The sequence below is a fragment of the Equus asinus genome, chromosome 15 (assembly GCF_041296235.1).
Source record: "Equus asinus isolate D_3611 breed Donkey chromosome 15, EquAss-T2T_v2, whole genome shotgun sequence".
Classification (NCBI taxonomy): domain Eukaryota; kingdom Metazoa; phylum Chordata; class Mammalia; order Perissodactyla; family Equidae; genus Equus; species Equus asinus.
Genome location: NC_091804.1, coordinates 30,099,370 through 30,112,106, shown reverse-complemented (window position 1 = coordinate 30,112,106; position 12,737 = coordinate 30,099,370). Strand labels below are relative to the sequence as shown.

At 52.3% G+C, this 12,737-nt stretch overlaps 1 protein-coding gene across 3 annotated transcripts in view; it reads right to left on the bottom strand.

Annotated features, from left to right (window-relative positions):
- The window catches only part of PPP1R16B (protein phosphatase 1 regulatory subunit 16B), a 99,290-nt gene extending 87,494 nt beyond the window's left edge, over window positions 1-11,796 (bottom strand). For 2 of the 3 annotated variants that reach the window (XM_014847196.3, XM_014847198.3), the window contains exon 1: window positions 11,183-11,321. The gene's annotated coding sequence lies outside the window, so the exon portion shown is untranslated. Of the gene's footprint in view, window positions 1-11,182; window positions 11,322-11,624 lie in introns of those variants that run through there. The other variant, XM_070485929.1, reaches the window with a different exon arrangement.
- Window positions 11,797-12,737: the final 941 nt, after the last annotated feature.

The window sequence follows — 12,737 nt, the reverse complement described above, 5'->3', positions numbered from 1 at the left end:
CAAGTGCTGTAATAATAATGTCTATCATCTCTTAAGTGCTTTCCAGGCACCGCACTCAGCACTTGACCTGCCTTGTTATATTTACACAATATTGTTTCTGAATTGTTCTTTATCTGCCCTGTGCCAAATGGGTTTCTTTCTCCTCTAGTTCCAAGGCATTTGACCACATCTCCATTGTGGCGCTCAGCACTCCACAGTAATTGTTAATTTCAGATCCACCTCTTCCTTTGGACTACATGCTCTTGAAAGACACGGGATATATGATATTCACCTGTACATCCCCCCATGGAGCCACCCAGCACGCAGTGGGTATTTGATAAATGGGAGAGGGTGGACAGGAGGGTGGAAGACCAAGAGACGGAAAATTCGCTGAGATTGTTCCATCAGTTCTGTCACAGGGAGTGGTCCTTTGGCTTGGAACCAGAGTGGCAGCATCAAACCAGACAAAATAGACCTCGCTGATGGGGGAAGAGAGTGGACACTGGGGGTCAGACCCAGGACACACCTCACCTGGTTCCTGCCATGCCTTCCGTGGAAGGATGGGTGAGGATTGCCCCTGGCTTCACAGCCTTTTTACAACTCTGCACGCTTTGTAGTTGGCTCTATATATCCCTGCTTAGGCAATTCGTTGGTTAGGTTCATTCCACAGTGCTGTTTCAGATATTCTCAACTGTTTCTTGCCTTGTGTTGTTCTTAAGCTATCTCAAGCGAACAAAGAGACATCTGGGGCAGATGACCCAAAGAAAATCTATAGCTAAGGCGTTGCTCCCCACAGGTGGGTAGATCAGGTACTCACACCCCTTTCTAAATGGATCTTTCCTTTTTGAGTAGGAGGCCCCTTTACAGACAGAAACATCTTTGATGCTTACTCATTCATTGAACACCCATTCTGGGCATCCACTTTACAATGGGCACTGTTCAGAGTTACTCCTTGTAACCCCTGGGGTAACAGCCTATTCATGCCACCCACGTCCAACCTCTATGAGCTCGAAGGTTGTGGGTTTTTAAAGCCAGCTTTCTGCTCCTTTGTTCTCGCTCTTTCTGGCCTAACATACAAATTTGTCCGGGTACGAGTGATCCAGAATCAGTGCCAGCTGCAAACTCAGCTGGGTTTCACAGCCTCCCTCAAACAAACCCCGTTAGTAAACATGGAAACCACCAAGGAGACTATTTCAAAATTACTTACCTGCTCCTAACTGCCCAGCTCTCCTGCTGCCCCCACTAGGGGGAAGCGGCAGGATTTTTCTGCTTCTAATCAAGTCGGGTTTTGAGGATTTCAAGTCTTCCTCTCTCCCCAGGACACTGTGTGTACTGTATTTTACAAATTCATTTGTGATACTCATGAAGATAGAGTTTATCAAACAAAAGTCAGCTTGGCTGATGCACTTCTCTAGCACACCTGAACCACACTGCCTTGCTCTCATTTTATTTGTCCATGCGTTTGCTTCCTCCAGGAGACGGGGATCAACCTGAGGGCAGAAACTGCTTTAATTTAATTTCGCATCTCTAATTCCAAGCATAAGGCCGGGTAAAAAGTAGTTCTTGAATATTTAACAATCTTTAGGTAGGCACAGTCTGAAAGGTCATAAGATCTGAATTACCGTGGGACCTGGCTCAGAAACATTCTTTCCATTTTATTCCTCTCAGACTGGCAAAAAATGAAGTGTCTTATTACGCAGTGTTGGAGAAGGGGCTGGGAAAAGAGGCATTCAACACACTGTTGGGGGAATAGAAATTGGTTGGGCCTCTTGGAAGAACAATTTGACAATGTCTGTCATAGTTGAAATTGCATGGAATTTTCCTTATGGATAAAATCATACCAGTGTACAAAGATAGACGCTGTACCAGCAAGGATGCTGCAGCATCATATATTTGTGGTAGGAAAAAACTAGTAACAATCTTAACTGTCAGCAAGGAACAAGAAAATAAATTACGGTAAATTTTTATTACTGGAATACCAGACAAAGCCCGAGATATATCTCTATGTGTTGACATGTGCTCAGATAAATTAGCTGAAAAAGGAAGTTTCAGAAGAGTGTTGTGTAGATGAGTTAAGAAAAAATGCTAAACATGTAAATGAATGGATTTGTATATGTTTAATAAATTTATGGAAAGATTCATAAAACGTTCAGGGATTTCTTCTGTAAAAAGGAATGAGTAGCTGGGGATGATGGTTGGGGAAATTTCACCTTCCATTTTCCACATTTCTGTACTGTTTGAATTATAATAATGAGTTTGTATTCTTTCTGTAATTCAAAAGCATAAAATACAGCAATAAGAAAACCAAAGCTTGATTTTATCTGTAAAAGAAGAAAACTAAAGAAATTTTGGAGAAAATCTTCCCTATTTCTTTAAAAGGCAATAGGCAATGTCTCCAAGGCAGTGTCTGCTCTCTGCCCAGACCATGGGAGGGCTGATGATGACTGAAGGGTTCCAGAACGGAGCCTGGAGATATGGAGAGTCGGCAAGAAGGGCCAAGAGCCCGGCAGAGAGTAAGTGTGAGAATGTGTGCCTTTTACTTGCTCTTGGATGATAGGAAATCACCCAGTTCTGATCGAGACTGAACCATTCTGGGAGCCAAGAAATTCTGAGAACTCACTAGGCTGGCATGGCCGCTGGGGCTCTAACCAGTGCCAAGAAGCAAAGGCTGGGGATGCCTAGGTAAATAATAGACACAAGTAACCTGGGTGAACCAAACCACTGACCAAGTCCCCAGGGACGTGAATGACAGAGGGCCCTGCTCACCTATCCCCTCTGCTCTGAAGCTGTCTATACGACTCCTAGGGGTTGACTTTGCTGACACTAATGTAATAGTAATAGTTAACATGTATCAAGTACATCCTACGTCACAAGCAGAGGCAAAATGGTTAATCATATCATCTCACACTGTTATTATTTCTGTTTCACACATGGGGAAATTGAGGCTCAGCAAAGTTAAGCAAACAACTTGCTCAAGGTTGCAGTAAATGGTAGAGGCAGGAAACAAACCCAGGTCTGACTCCAGAGCCAGTCAAGGTCACTGCCAACCTTCCCGCTATCTGGGAGAGAATTAGAAAAAGGCACTCCGTCAGAGTAGGGATAGCCCCATGGAGCAACAACATTTTTGTCCAAAGAAAAGCCAGAGAGTGTAATGATTAAGTGCAAGGACTTTAAAGCCAAATGTCCTGGGTTCAAATGCTGCTCTGCCACTTACTGGCTGTGTGATGTAGGGCAAGTCATTGACCCTCTCTGTGCGTCACTTTCCTCAGCAGTAAAATAATGGTAGTAATAACGCCACCTCTTCGAGTTGCTAGGAGGACTAAAAGAACTAAACAGACAGTGCTTGACTCACGATAAGTACCAAATGTTAACAATCTTTTTTTTAAGATTGACACCTGAGCTAACATCTGTTGTCAATCTTTTTTTTTCCGTCTGCTTCTTCTCTCCAAAGCCCCCCAGTACATAGTTGTATATTCTAGCTGTAGGTCTTTCTGGCTCTGCTATGTGGGATACTGCCTCAGCATGGCTTGATGAGCGGTACTAGGTCCACGCCCAGGATCCAAACTGGGGAAACCCTGGGCCGCCAAGCGGAGCACACAAACTTAGCAACTCAGCCACAGGGCCAGCCCCACGATCATTATTAATATTAAGAAAAAGATGTGAGGGGCTGGCTCCATGGCCGAGTGGTTAAGTTCGCGCGCTCTGCTGCGGCGGCCCAGGGTTCAGATCCTGGGCGCGGACATGGCACCGCTCGTCAGGCCACGTTGAGACGGCGTCCCACATCCCACAACTAGAAGGACCTGCAACTAAGATATACAACTATGTATGGGGGGGTTTGGGGAGATAAAGCAGGAAAAAAAAAAAGAAAAAGATGTGATTCCTTCCAGGCAGATGCAACCCTGCAGGGTGCAGAGCTTGGCAAGTGGAGCGGCCCCTCCTGCAGCTGGGTGCCATCGGGCAGTACACAACTCTACAACCTTCCATCAGTCCTGCTGAGCAATTAACTTCCACATGCTGCCAATTCTTCCTCCCAGCTTCCCCTCTGCCAGCCTGCCTGTGAATCAGAATCACCTGGCACACTTTTTTTTTTTTTGGAGGAAGATTAGCCCTGAGCTAACATCTGCCGCCAAGCCTCCTCTTTTTGCTGAGGAAGACTGGCCCTGAGCTAACATCCATGCCCATCTTCCTCTACTTTATATGCGGGACGCCTGCCACAGCATGGCCTGCCAAGCGGTGCCATGTCCGTACCCAGGATCCGAACCGGCAAACCCCAGGCCACTGAAGTGGAACGTGCACACTTAACCGCTGCGCCACCAGGCCGGGCCCCCCCTACCCTGCCCCAGACACACATTTAAAAAATACAGATTCCCTGGGCTCCACCTTGGCTGGTTCTGATGCAGGTGGGCTGGGCTAGGGCCCAGGGATCTGTACGTTTAACAAGCCCCAGGTGACCAGGTCACCCAGGAACCATGTGTTCCTGGATGCACGTTTCTGGAAGCACTACAAGCCCCTCACACTCTGTTCCGGCTGTTTGAGTTGCTCTTTGGGAGCCAGCAGCCTTTCTTTCGTGTTTGGGCCCAGGCCTGGGCACACAGAGAAGGGGTGCAGGCAATGTGTGATCTGCAAGCCGGCCAGCAAAACAGATGGCTGTGCAAACAGGCACGACACACTGCACTTGCTTTTGTGCTTGAGTGGGTTATGCCATGGACCCCTTATCTTTAGACTTGGGGTTTCCCAGACCCTTGTGACTCAAAGTGCAGTTCACAGACCAGCTGAATGGCTCCCCCTGGGAGCTTGTTAGAAATGCGGATGCTCAGGCCCCAGACCTACTCAATCGGAGTCTGCATTTTAACAGGAAGCCCAAGATGACTGGGGAGCAAGTTTGAGACATATACCCAATTTCTCTTCCCTCATCTGAATTAAGTTCTAACCCATGTGCACCTCTAACCTGTCCATATACCATTTGGGGCCAATCTTTTCCTTCAAACTCCCAGAGAGCCCCAGAAAAACATTGCACTCCTTCCAATAAGCCAGATCCGTGCTCAGCAGCCAGCCTAGGGCTCATGGCGAACCTTTGCTTTAAGGAGTTATTTATTTCAAAGTCCACATTAAAATAAACCTTCCCAATATTGAAAAGGAGACGACTCCAGCCTCTGTAACTCCAGGGCGTAAAACGCTCCCTTCTTTTGCACAGAGCTGTGACCCCCCCGTTTCCCTGCCCAAAGCCGGCCAAAGCCATCAAACGGCTCAAAGAAAACACGCGACGTCTTCCTGTTGGCCAAGCGTCAAGTTATCGTGCAGATTTCACACTGGAGCTTGACCTCATTAATCCAAGGCCTATCACATTGCTGAAAATGTCAGTGGAAAAACAGCCATTCAGTGGGTTTCCTTCATTCCAACAGAAAGGGAAAAAACAGGAAGCTGACAGCAGCTGCGCCCCAGCTTGGCAAATCCCAAGGGCCCAGCTGACAGGGCATTTCTTGTCAGCACCTACATTCCCCTGCCCCAGCCTGCTCGTCCAGATAAAGGTGAGTCCTGTATCTACAGGAGCAAGATGCGGTGGCAGCTGCAGCAGCAGTTCAGATAATCTGGGCCCCCGAGCACCTGCTTGGGAAGGAAAATAGCTTGGTCTGAATTTCTTTGGCCTGAATTACCAATTGGCTGTTCATCATTCAGGTTCATCTGAATCTCTTCTGCCCATTCAAAATGTCCCACAAGCCAAACCTCTGGGACTCTGGGGGACATAAGGCCTTCCAAGTCCTCATTCATCCCGTTAATGCATATTGATTGTCTCCCGTGTACCAGGCATCATGCTGGGCAACCGGGGCACAGAGCTGAATGAATGAGACACAGACACTGACCTTACGGCGCTTATGGTACAGTGTAAGCTTTCTCAACATCAGCGCTATTGACATTTGAGATTGGATCCTTCTTTTCGGGGGGGAGGAGGCGTGTTCCTGTGCGTTCTAAGATATTTAGCAGCAGTCCTGGCCTCTAACCACTAGATACCAGTAGCTCCCCTCCCCCTCTGCACTTCCCCAGTTGTGACAACCAAAAATGTCTCCAGACATTGCCCAAATGTCCCCTGGGGGGTCAAACTGCCCCCAGTTGAGAACCACAGGTCAAGTGGGTGACGCAGACTAAAAGAGTAATGACCACAAATAACCATATAATCATAATTATGATAAGTACCATAGAGGAAAATGTGGGTATTACACCAATATTATCTACAACTTGGATAGTTGTATTTTATGTATGATTACAAATCATTATGACAATTCTGAATGGTATATATATTTAAGGTATACATGATCTGTATTTCCAGATGAAGAAATTGAAGCTCAAGAAAGTGAAGAAATTGCCCAAGGCCCAAAAACCAGTGGACGGCAGAGCTAGGATTTGAACCCTGACCCTAAATTTTGCCTCCCATGGAAAAGGAAATTCGAGCCTTTGTTTTGATGTCTTCTATAAACAGGTAGGGTATGTGGTCACATGGTGCTCTGACCAGCCATCCTAAAAGACTCATTCCTTCCTGGGGTCACGGTGCAGCTCAACCACCACCTGCGACATCAATCAAGCTGCACACTGTCTGCGTCAAGGTACGTTTGTGGGACACTAGCAGGCAGAGGAATGTTGACCTGAACTCTGAGACCTCCCAGAGCAGCCCCCCTGCCATGTGCCTGTACACAGGCCCTTCCCAAAAATCAGGCCAGGCAGAGAATGGGGCAGTCCCCAGGTACCCAGAGCCCACCCCACTGTGACCCATCTCCAAGGTGCCTACTGCCCAGCATCCAAGGGTACACAGTGAAAGGAGCCAGATATTCTGCAGTTGGCTTTAGACATTGATAAAAAGCATGAGTGAGGTGGTACAGGATAGCGCATAGCAACTTTGGAGACCCCCCAGACAGGAGTTCCTACCACTTATGAGCTGCATGGCCTTTAGCAAATCACCTCACCCCCTGTACCTCAGTTTTCCTCCCTGTGCAATGGGGATAAATGCATCCGCTCCAAGGGTTGGTATGAGGATTCAGTGGCCACGCCAGCAAAGACCTTGGACAGTGACCAGCATCCAGAAAAGCACCTGGTACAATATTATAATCAATAAGGGAGCCAGATCATGACACTTCCTCCACCCACATCCCCTCCCTCAAGTGAGAAACTGAGTCCCAGGAAGAGAGAAACAGGTGCAACAGCAGGAAAAGCATTCAGGGAGGAGGAGGGGACCCCGTGCTTCCTGGGTGGAAGGAAACGGAAGGGAGAGTTCACATCTTGGCAAAGGAGCCCAGGCCAGCCCTTCTTCCCATGCAGATGGTAATCCTGGAATTTCTCGCCACAATCAGACAGTCTTCCTGGGGGTCTGCTTCGGGTCAGCGAGTGTTTAATCATTCGGGGCCCCTGGCAGCCTGGCCTCGGCCTCCCTCCTTGGCCTTGCCTGCTGCCCCTGCCTCTGTCAGGCCCTGTGCTGACGGTGCTCCATCTGCAACTCCTGCCCACTGCTCTGAAAGACAGCGAGCACTTTCAAGCCTCTGTGCCTTTGCACAAGCTGTTCTCTCTGCTCGGCTGCCCGCCCCTCCATTGCCCGCCACCTGGAAAATTGTCTCTGAAGGGCTCAAATGTGCTCCCACAGCAAATTTTGCCCACCTGTTCTTGGTCATCATAGACTAATAATAATAGCAACTAACACTTGCAAGCACTAATGAATATCTAGAAGGCCCTAAGCTGAGTTTTTTTACCCACCTCATCTCACTTTTCCCCTCACATCACCTCCCCCCCCCGACGTAGGTGACTTATCTGCCTGAGAAGTAAGGCATCTGTCCGTCACCACCCAGCTCCGAGGAGGCAGGTTCAGGAACGAAACCTGGGCTGGTTGGCCTGACTGCACCTGTTCATCCACCTCTCTGCTCTTCAGCCCTCTGCTTGCCAGAGAAGCTGATATCCCAGAGCATCCTCACTGGTTCCAGGCCTGCCTCTCTCCCATAGACTGAGAACCCTGAGGGCAGCCTTATTCATCTTGAAATCTCTTGCTAAGCACAAGGTCTAGAGTGCAGTAAACGTCTGTTGAATGAATCAATGAATCCTGAAAAATGGTGGCCAGCTGACAAAGGGTAAGTCACAGACTTCTGGGGACAGGCCCACACTGGACTCGAATTCCCAGGAGTCAGGCCCTCCAGGCTGTCCTGCTAGCTAGAGGCAGAAGAGGTCTGACTCACCCAGAATGGAGGGGTGGGACCTCAGAGAGCCCACAGAAGGAGGAAATGGTGGTGCTGGTGCCGCTAATCACTTCCTGCATTCCTGCCCACAGCAGGTGCTGTATGAAGCCCTGTGTGCGCATTATGGTCTCATGGAATCCTCACAGCCCCATGCAGGAGGCATTACTGTTATTCCCATCGAACAGAGGAGAAAACCAGGACTCAGTGAGAGTAAATATTCACCCAGGTCACAGAGCGTTTGAGCACAGAGCTGTAATTTGTACCAGTCTGGCTCCTGTGCTCTCCTTTGTAGCTTTCTGTAAGAGGCAGGCTTGTTCAAGCCCTCCTTGAAGGCGAGACTCTAAGATGTGCTCAGGATAAAGAAGTTCGTCCTGGTCTCTCCTGGAAGAATGCCAGCTGGGACCCACTATACACCAAATGCTTCAAGTCCTGGGTGCAGGTGGGGTGGGAGTGGGCAGCTAGATTAGGGGAGGGGGCAGGATTGGATGGAATTCCTGAAGGTCCAAGACAGCACAGGAATCCACGTATGTGCCTTGTGCGATCTGCGAAACCAGACTGGCTGCAGCCTCTGTTGGTTCACTCTGGGGATGGAGCTGGTTTTGAGAAGAACCTGGGGCCCTAGTTTCCCAAATCTAAATGGGCTCTGCAGAAAGGTTCTTGCCTTGGGGAAAAACCTGCCTTTCTGGGTCAGCATCCTCTTAGCCCTGTGGCTCAGGCTCCCAAAAAGACTTAACAGCTAGATTAGAATTTAACCTCCACTCTAGCATCAATTTCCAGAGGAGGGAAGTCTGAGCATGCATTGGACCTTGCCTGCCATGTCCTACCATGCCAGGGAAAATTCGGGGCACACCAGGATGCAAGGAGCCCTGATAGCTGAGCCACAGAGCAGGCCAAAGAATGTCAGAGTGGGAGGAGACCAAAAGAGGGGTAAAAAGAGGGGCAGGAAGGGATGGAGGGGTCTTCCTGAAGGAAGACATTTCAGAGGCTAGGAAGAGCTGGGGCCAGGACAGGAGTGAGGAAGGCTCCAGGGAGGACACTGTTGGGTACCCTTCACTCCACAGGCAGGTGCGAGGTTGAAGGTCCAGAGTGGCCTGGTGGACATCTTGCCCCCCAAGTCCTGGGGACTAGGGCTGAGAAGATGGCAGGGGGGGAGAAGGGGTCGGGGGATTTGTGTGGGAAGGCCCTGTGAGCAGGCAGCAAGCTGAAAGGATTCACCAGCGCCCACCAGCCGCCTGCAAGCTGGCTCTTTATGACAGAGCTGAGGGAGGAAGATGTGGAAACTACCCCAGTCCCTGCAGAACCACCCACGAGGGCTCCACTTCTGCTCCTGCCTAAAAGAAGAGGCGCGCCCCACTCAAAACCAGCATGACAGGCACCAGCTTAGGAGCACGCATGCTGCTGTGCCCCGCTGCACCAAGCACTTCACACGGGTCCTCTCAGAGATCCTCCCCGCAGCCCGATTATCAGTCCCATTGCCTAGAGGCAACCGAGACTCCGGGAGCCCAAGTGCTTTGCCCTCGGCAAACAGACAGCTAGGCACTGGCAGAGCTAAGAAGCTTTATTACCAGCCTAGAAGGAGGCCTCCCGGATGGAGGGGTTTTCTCCGGTGCTTCATCAGCCGCAGGAAATGGCAGGGCACACAGGAAAGTGCCCCGCGGAGAGAGGCGCTAACCACAGGCCCCTTCCCAAGAGAGCCGTGCAGGAAAGGGCGCCTGGTACCTCAGGGCCCCAGGTCCTCCACAGAGGGCGATTCAGAGGCGGCACCTGGTGCCCGGGGCCGCGGGGAGCTGGTGGGCGCTACTGACAGCAAGAACAGGCGCCCATTATGTGGGATCCAATCACATGGGCGCGCAAGCAGCTCGGCTTTCGGTTCTGAGAAGCGCTTATGCAGCCGCGTCTCTCTCCCTCTGCTCCGGAGGAGCCAGGGAGCACCAGGTCTCAGGCTTTGCGCGCGGCCCTCCCCGGAGGACCTGATTCAAAGCTCGCCTAGGCTCAGTTATCCGCCCTTGGCTGGGAGCTGCATCATCAGCATCTCCAGTGAATCCAGGTCCGGACTAGGGGAGAAGGAGGGAGGGATCCGCATGAGGGAGGGAGGCGGGCAGCGTGCGCCTCCCCCTCCCTGCTCTCCACTCGCAGTGGTCTGGGAAGCTCAGCCTGGGCGCTCCGGGTGACCTTGGGGAGACCCCTCTGCGCGACCTCTCCGGGGGGTGGGGGAGGGCTGCACAGTTTCTGCCCATCCTAGGCGCTCAGGTGAGCGCCTCCGGCCGGAGTCAATACGCGGGACTCGCGAGGAGAGCAATGCTCCCGAAGCGAGGGACCCAGCAGCCGGCAGAGCGCGGCCCTTTGGAGAGGCCGGGCGCACCTCTCCCCTGGAACAACCACGCGCGGGGTCTCCCAGGGGCCTGCTGGCGCGGTCAGCTGGATTCCGCCGCCAGGCGGGTCTGCACTCGGGGGCACCTGCCCTGGGGACCTTTCCCGCCCGGGCAGGAGCGCTCCCTGCGCCCTGCCGCTGCCTGCGGGGACCAAGCACCGCTACGCGAGGGGGCGGCGCCCCCATGCCCAGCCCAGAGGCTGGGCGCCGGGGCTGTTTGGTGCCATTTGTGGCTCCTGTTGCCCGTCATTGCGCCCCCCGGCAGACGGCGGCCAAAGAGTCCAGATCCAGCTGAGGAAGCCCCCTGCCCGCCCCAAGATCGGCCACGGCGGCCCCAGCAAACAACCTGCCAAAGCGCCCCCTACCCTGGCCTCGCCACTGGTGCGCAAGACCCGGGAGAATGCCCCCACCCCAGTCCGACTCCTTGGCCCTGCGCTCCAGGCGCCCGCCTGTCCAGTACTCGCCCCCCACCCCGCCCCATTATCTTAAGCCGCCGGCCCTTGGCCAAAGCGCCCCACACGCCCCAGCTAGACTCTCAGAGGCCAGGACTACGTTCCCGCCGCAATCCTTCTCCCCGCCCTTTAAGCCGCAGGGAGGAAGGCGGCGCCGCGGAGGAACTCACCTGCTCCGCCGAGCCCTGCCCCGGGCGGCTCCCGGCCCTGGCTCCGTCTGTCTGTCCCCGCGCCGCAGCTGCCCGGGCGGCGACAGAAGCCGGCAGTACTCCGCCGCCAGCCTCCGCGCCGCCCTTCGGCTCCTCCCCGAAGGCGGGGCCTGAGTCGCGGGAAGGGTTGGGCGCGCTCAGCCCTATCTGGCAGGCGAGGGAGCTCCTGGAAGGGTCCCGGCGCTCTAGGGGCGGGGGCCCTCCTTTGAGCAGCTGGAAGCTGAAGGCGGATGGGATGTGGCTTCGGAATAGTTTTCCTTCCTCCCACCCCGCAATGGAAAGGGGGAAGCCCAGGACTCTATTCTTGCCCCTATTTGACGGAAGGGCATCATGGAGCCCAGAGAGGAGCAGTAACCTGCCCAAGGTCACACAAAATGAGTACCAGTGAACTCAAGTCTCCTACCTTGAAGGCATGCGCAGCCTGAGTTCTTCAGAAACTTCCTAAGACGCCAAGGAGCCCGACCGGGCCTTGCCCTGGGGATAGGTCTGTGGGGGCATGTCCCCCAGCTGGGGGACGGGCTGCCCGAGCGAGACCAGTGGGAGCATGGGGGCCGTGGCCTGCGACGTGGGCACGCATCATTTCCTCTTTCTGGAAGAAAAGGAGGTGAAGCGAAGGAGGAAGGAAGTGGTCTTACCTCCGCTGACGTCTGTCGCTGGTTGGGATGTGCACGATCTAGAAAGGAGCTGCCTCTCTGAGATTTTAATGCTGAGAATGAAAAGCAAAACACACCCGGTGGCTTCTGTCATCTAACTTAAGGCTCTTTCCGGGGCCGGAAGGCCCCTGCACGCTGAGCACCATCTTTTCTTTACAGGACAATGGATTGAAGTATCTTTGAGTTGCGGTCGAGAGGGCCCTAGCCTCCCCCGCCCCAGGAAGGGGAGAGAAAGTTAACAAACAAAGGGAAAAAATCCATCCCGAAACATTCTCTGGAATCCACACTGGCTGAACACTGGCTTTAGAACAATAGAGTTCTCTTCTCCACAAAGGGCCTTGTTTCCTGAGCTTCATCAGCCTCCAGATTAGAGCCCTAGGCACCCAAAGGCCAGCCAGAGGGGGCACAGACAAGGTTTAAGTTTAGGGGGGTTTGGGGTGGTACCCAGTTAATTCAGTTCCCAGCAGTCTTGTTCGGAGAACTCCTCTGGGTCCTTACTCACTAGCAATGTTCTTCTGAGGCTGACGGTATAACCTGAGTTTTGTGATTTCCTGTTTGCTAAAGAAACTCAGTAATCTTTCTTGGAGAAGTAAAAACCTCTGGATTGGGTTTATTCCAGGTCTCCAGGTCCCCCAAGTCCTCTGAAAGCCCCGCCCCCATCATTTGCCCCCTGGCTCCCTCTCAGTTCATTAATAATCCAGTTGTGAGCAACGCTGTTTCAGTAAGAGCATTAGAGAGCAGAGCAGGTGGGAAAAACTTAAAGTGATGTTTAAAATAACCCAAGGGGATCATTGTTCTCCGCAGAATGTTTCCATTGATTTATCATGAAGAGCTGTGGGCTGAGAGGGCGGGAATGCTCTCTC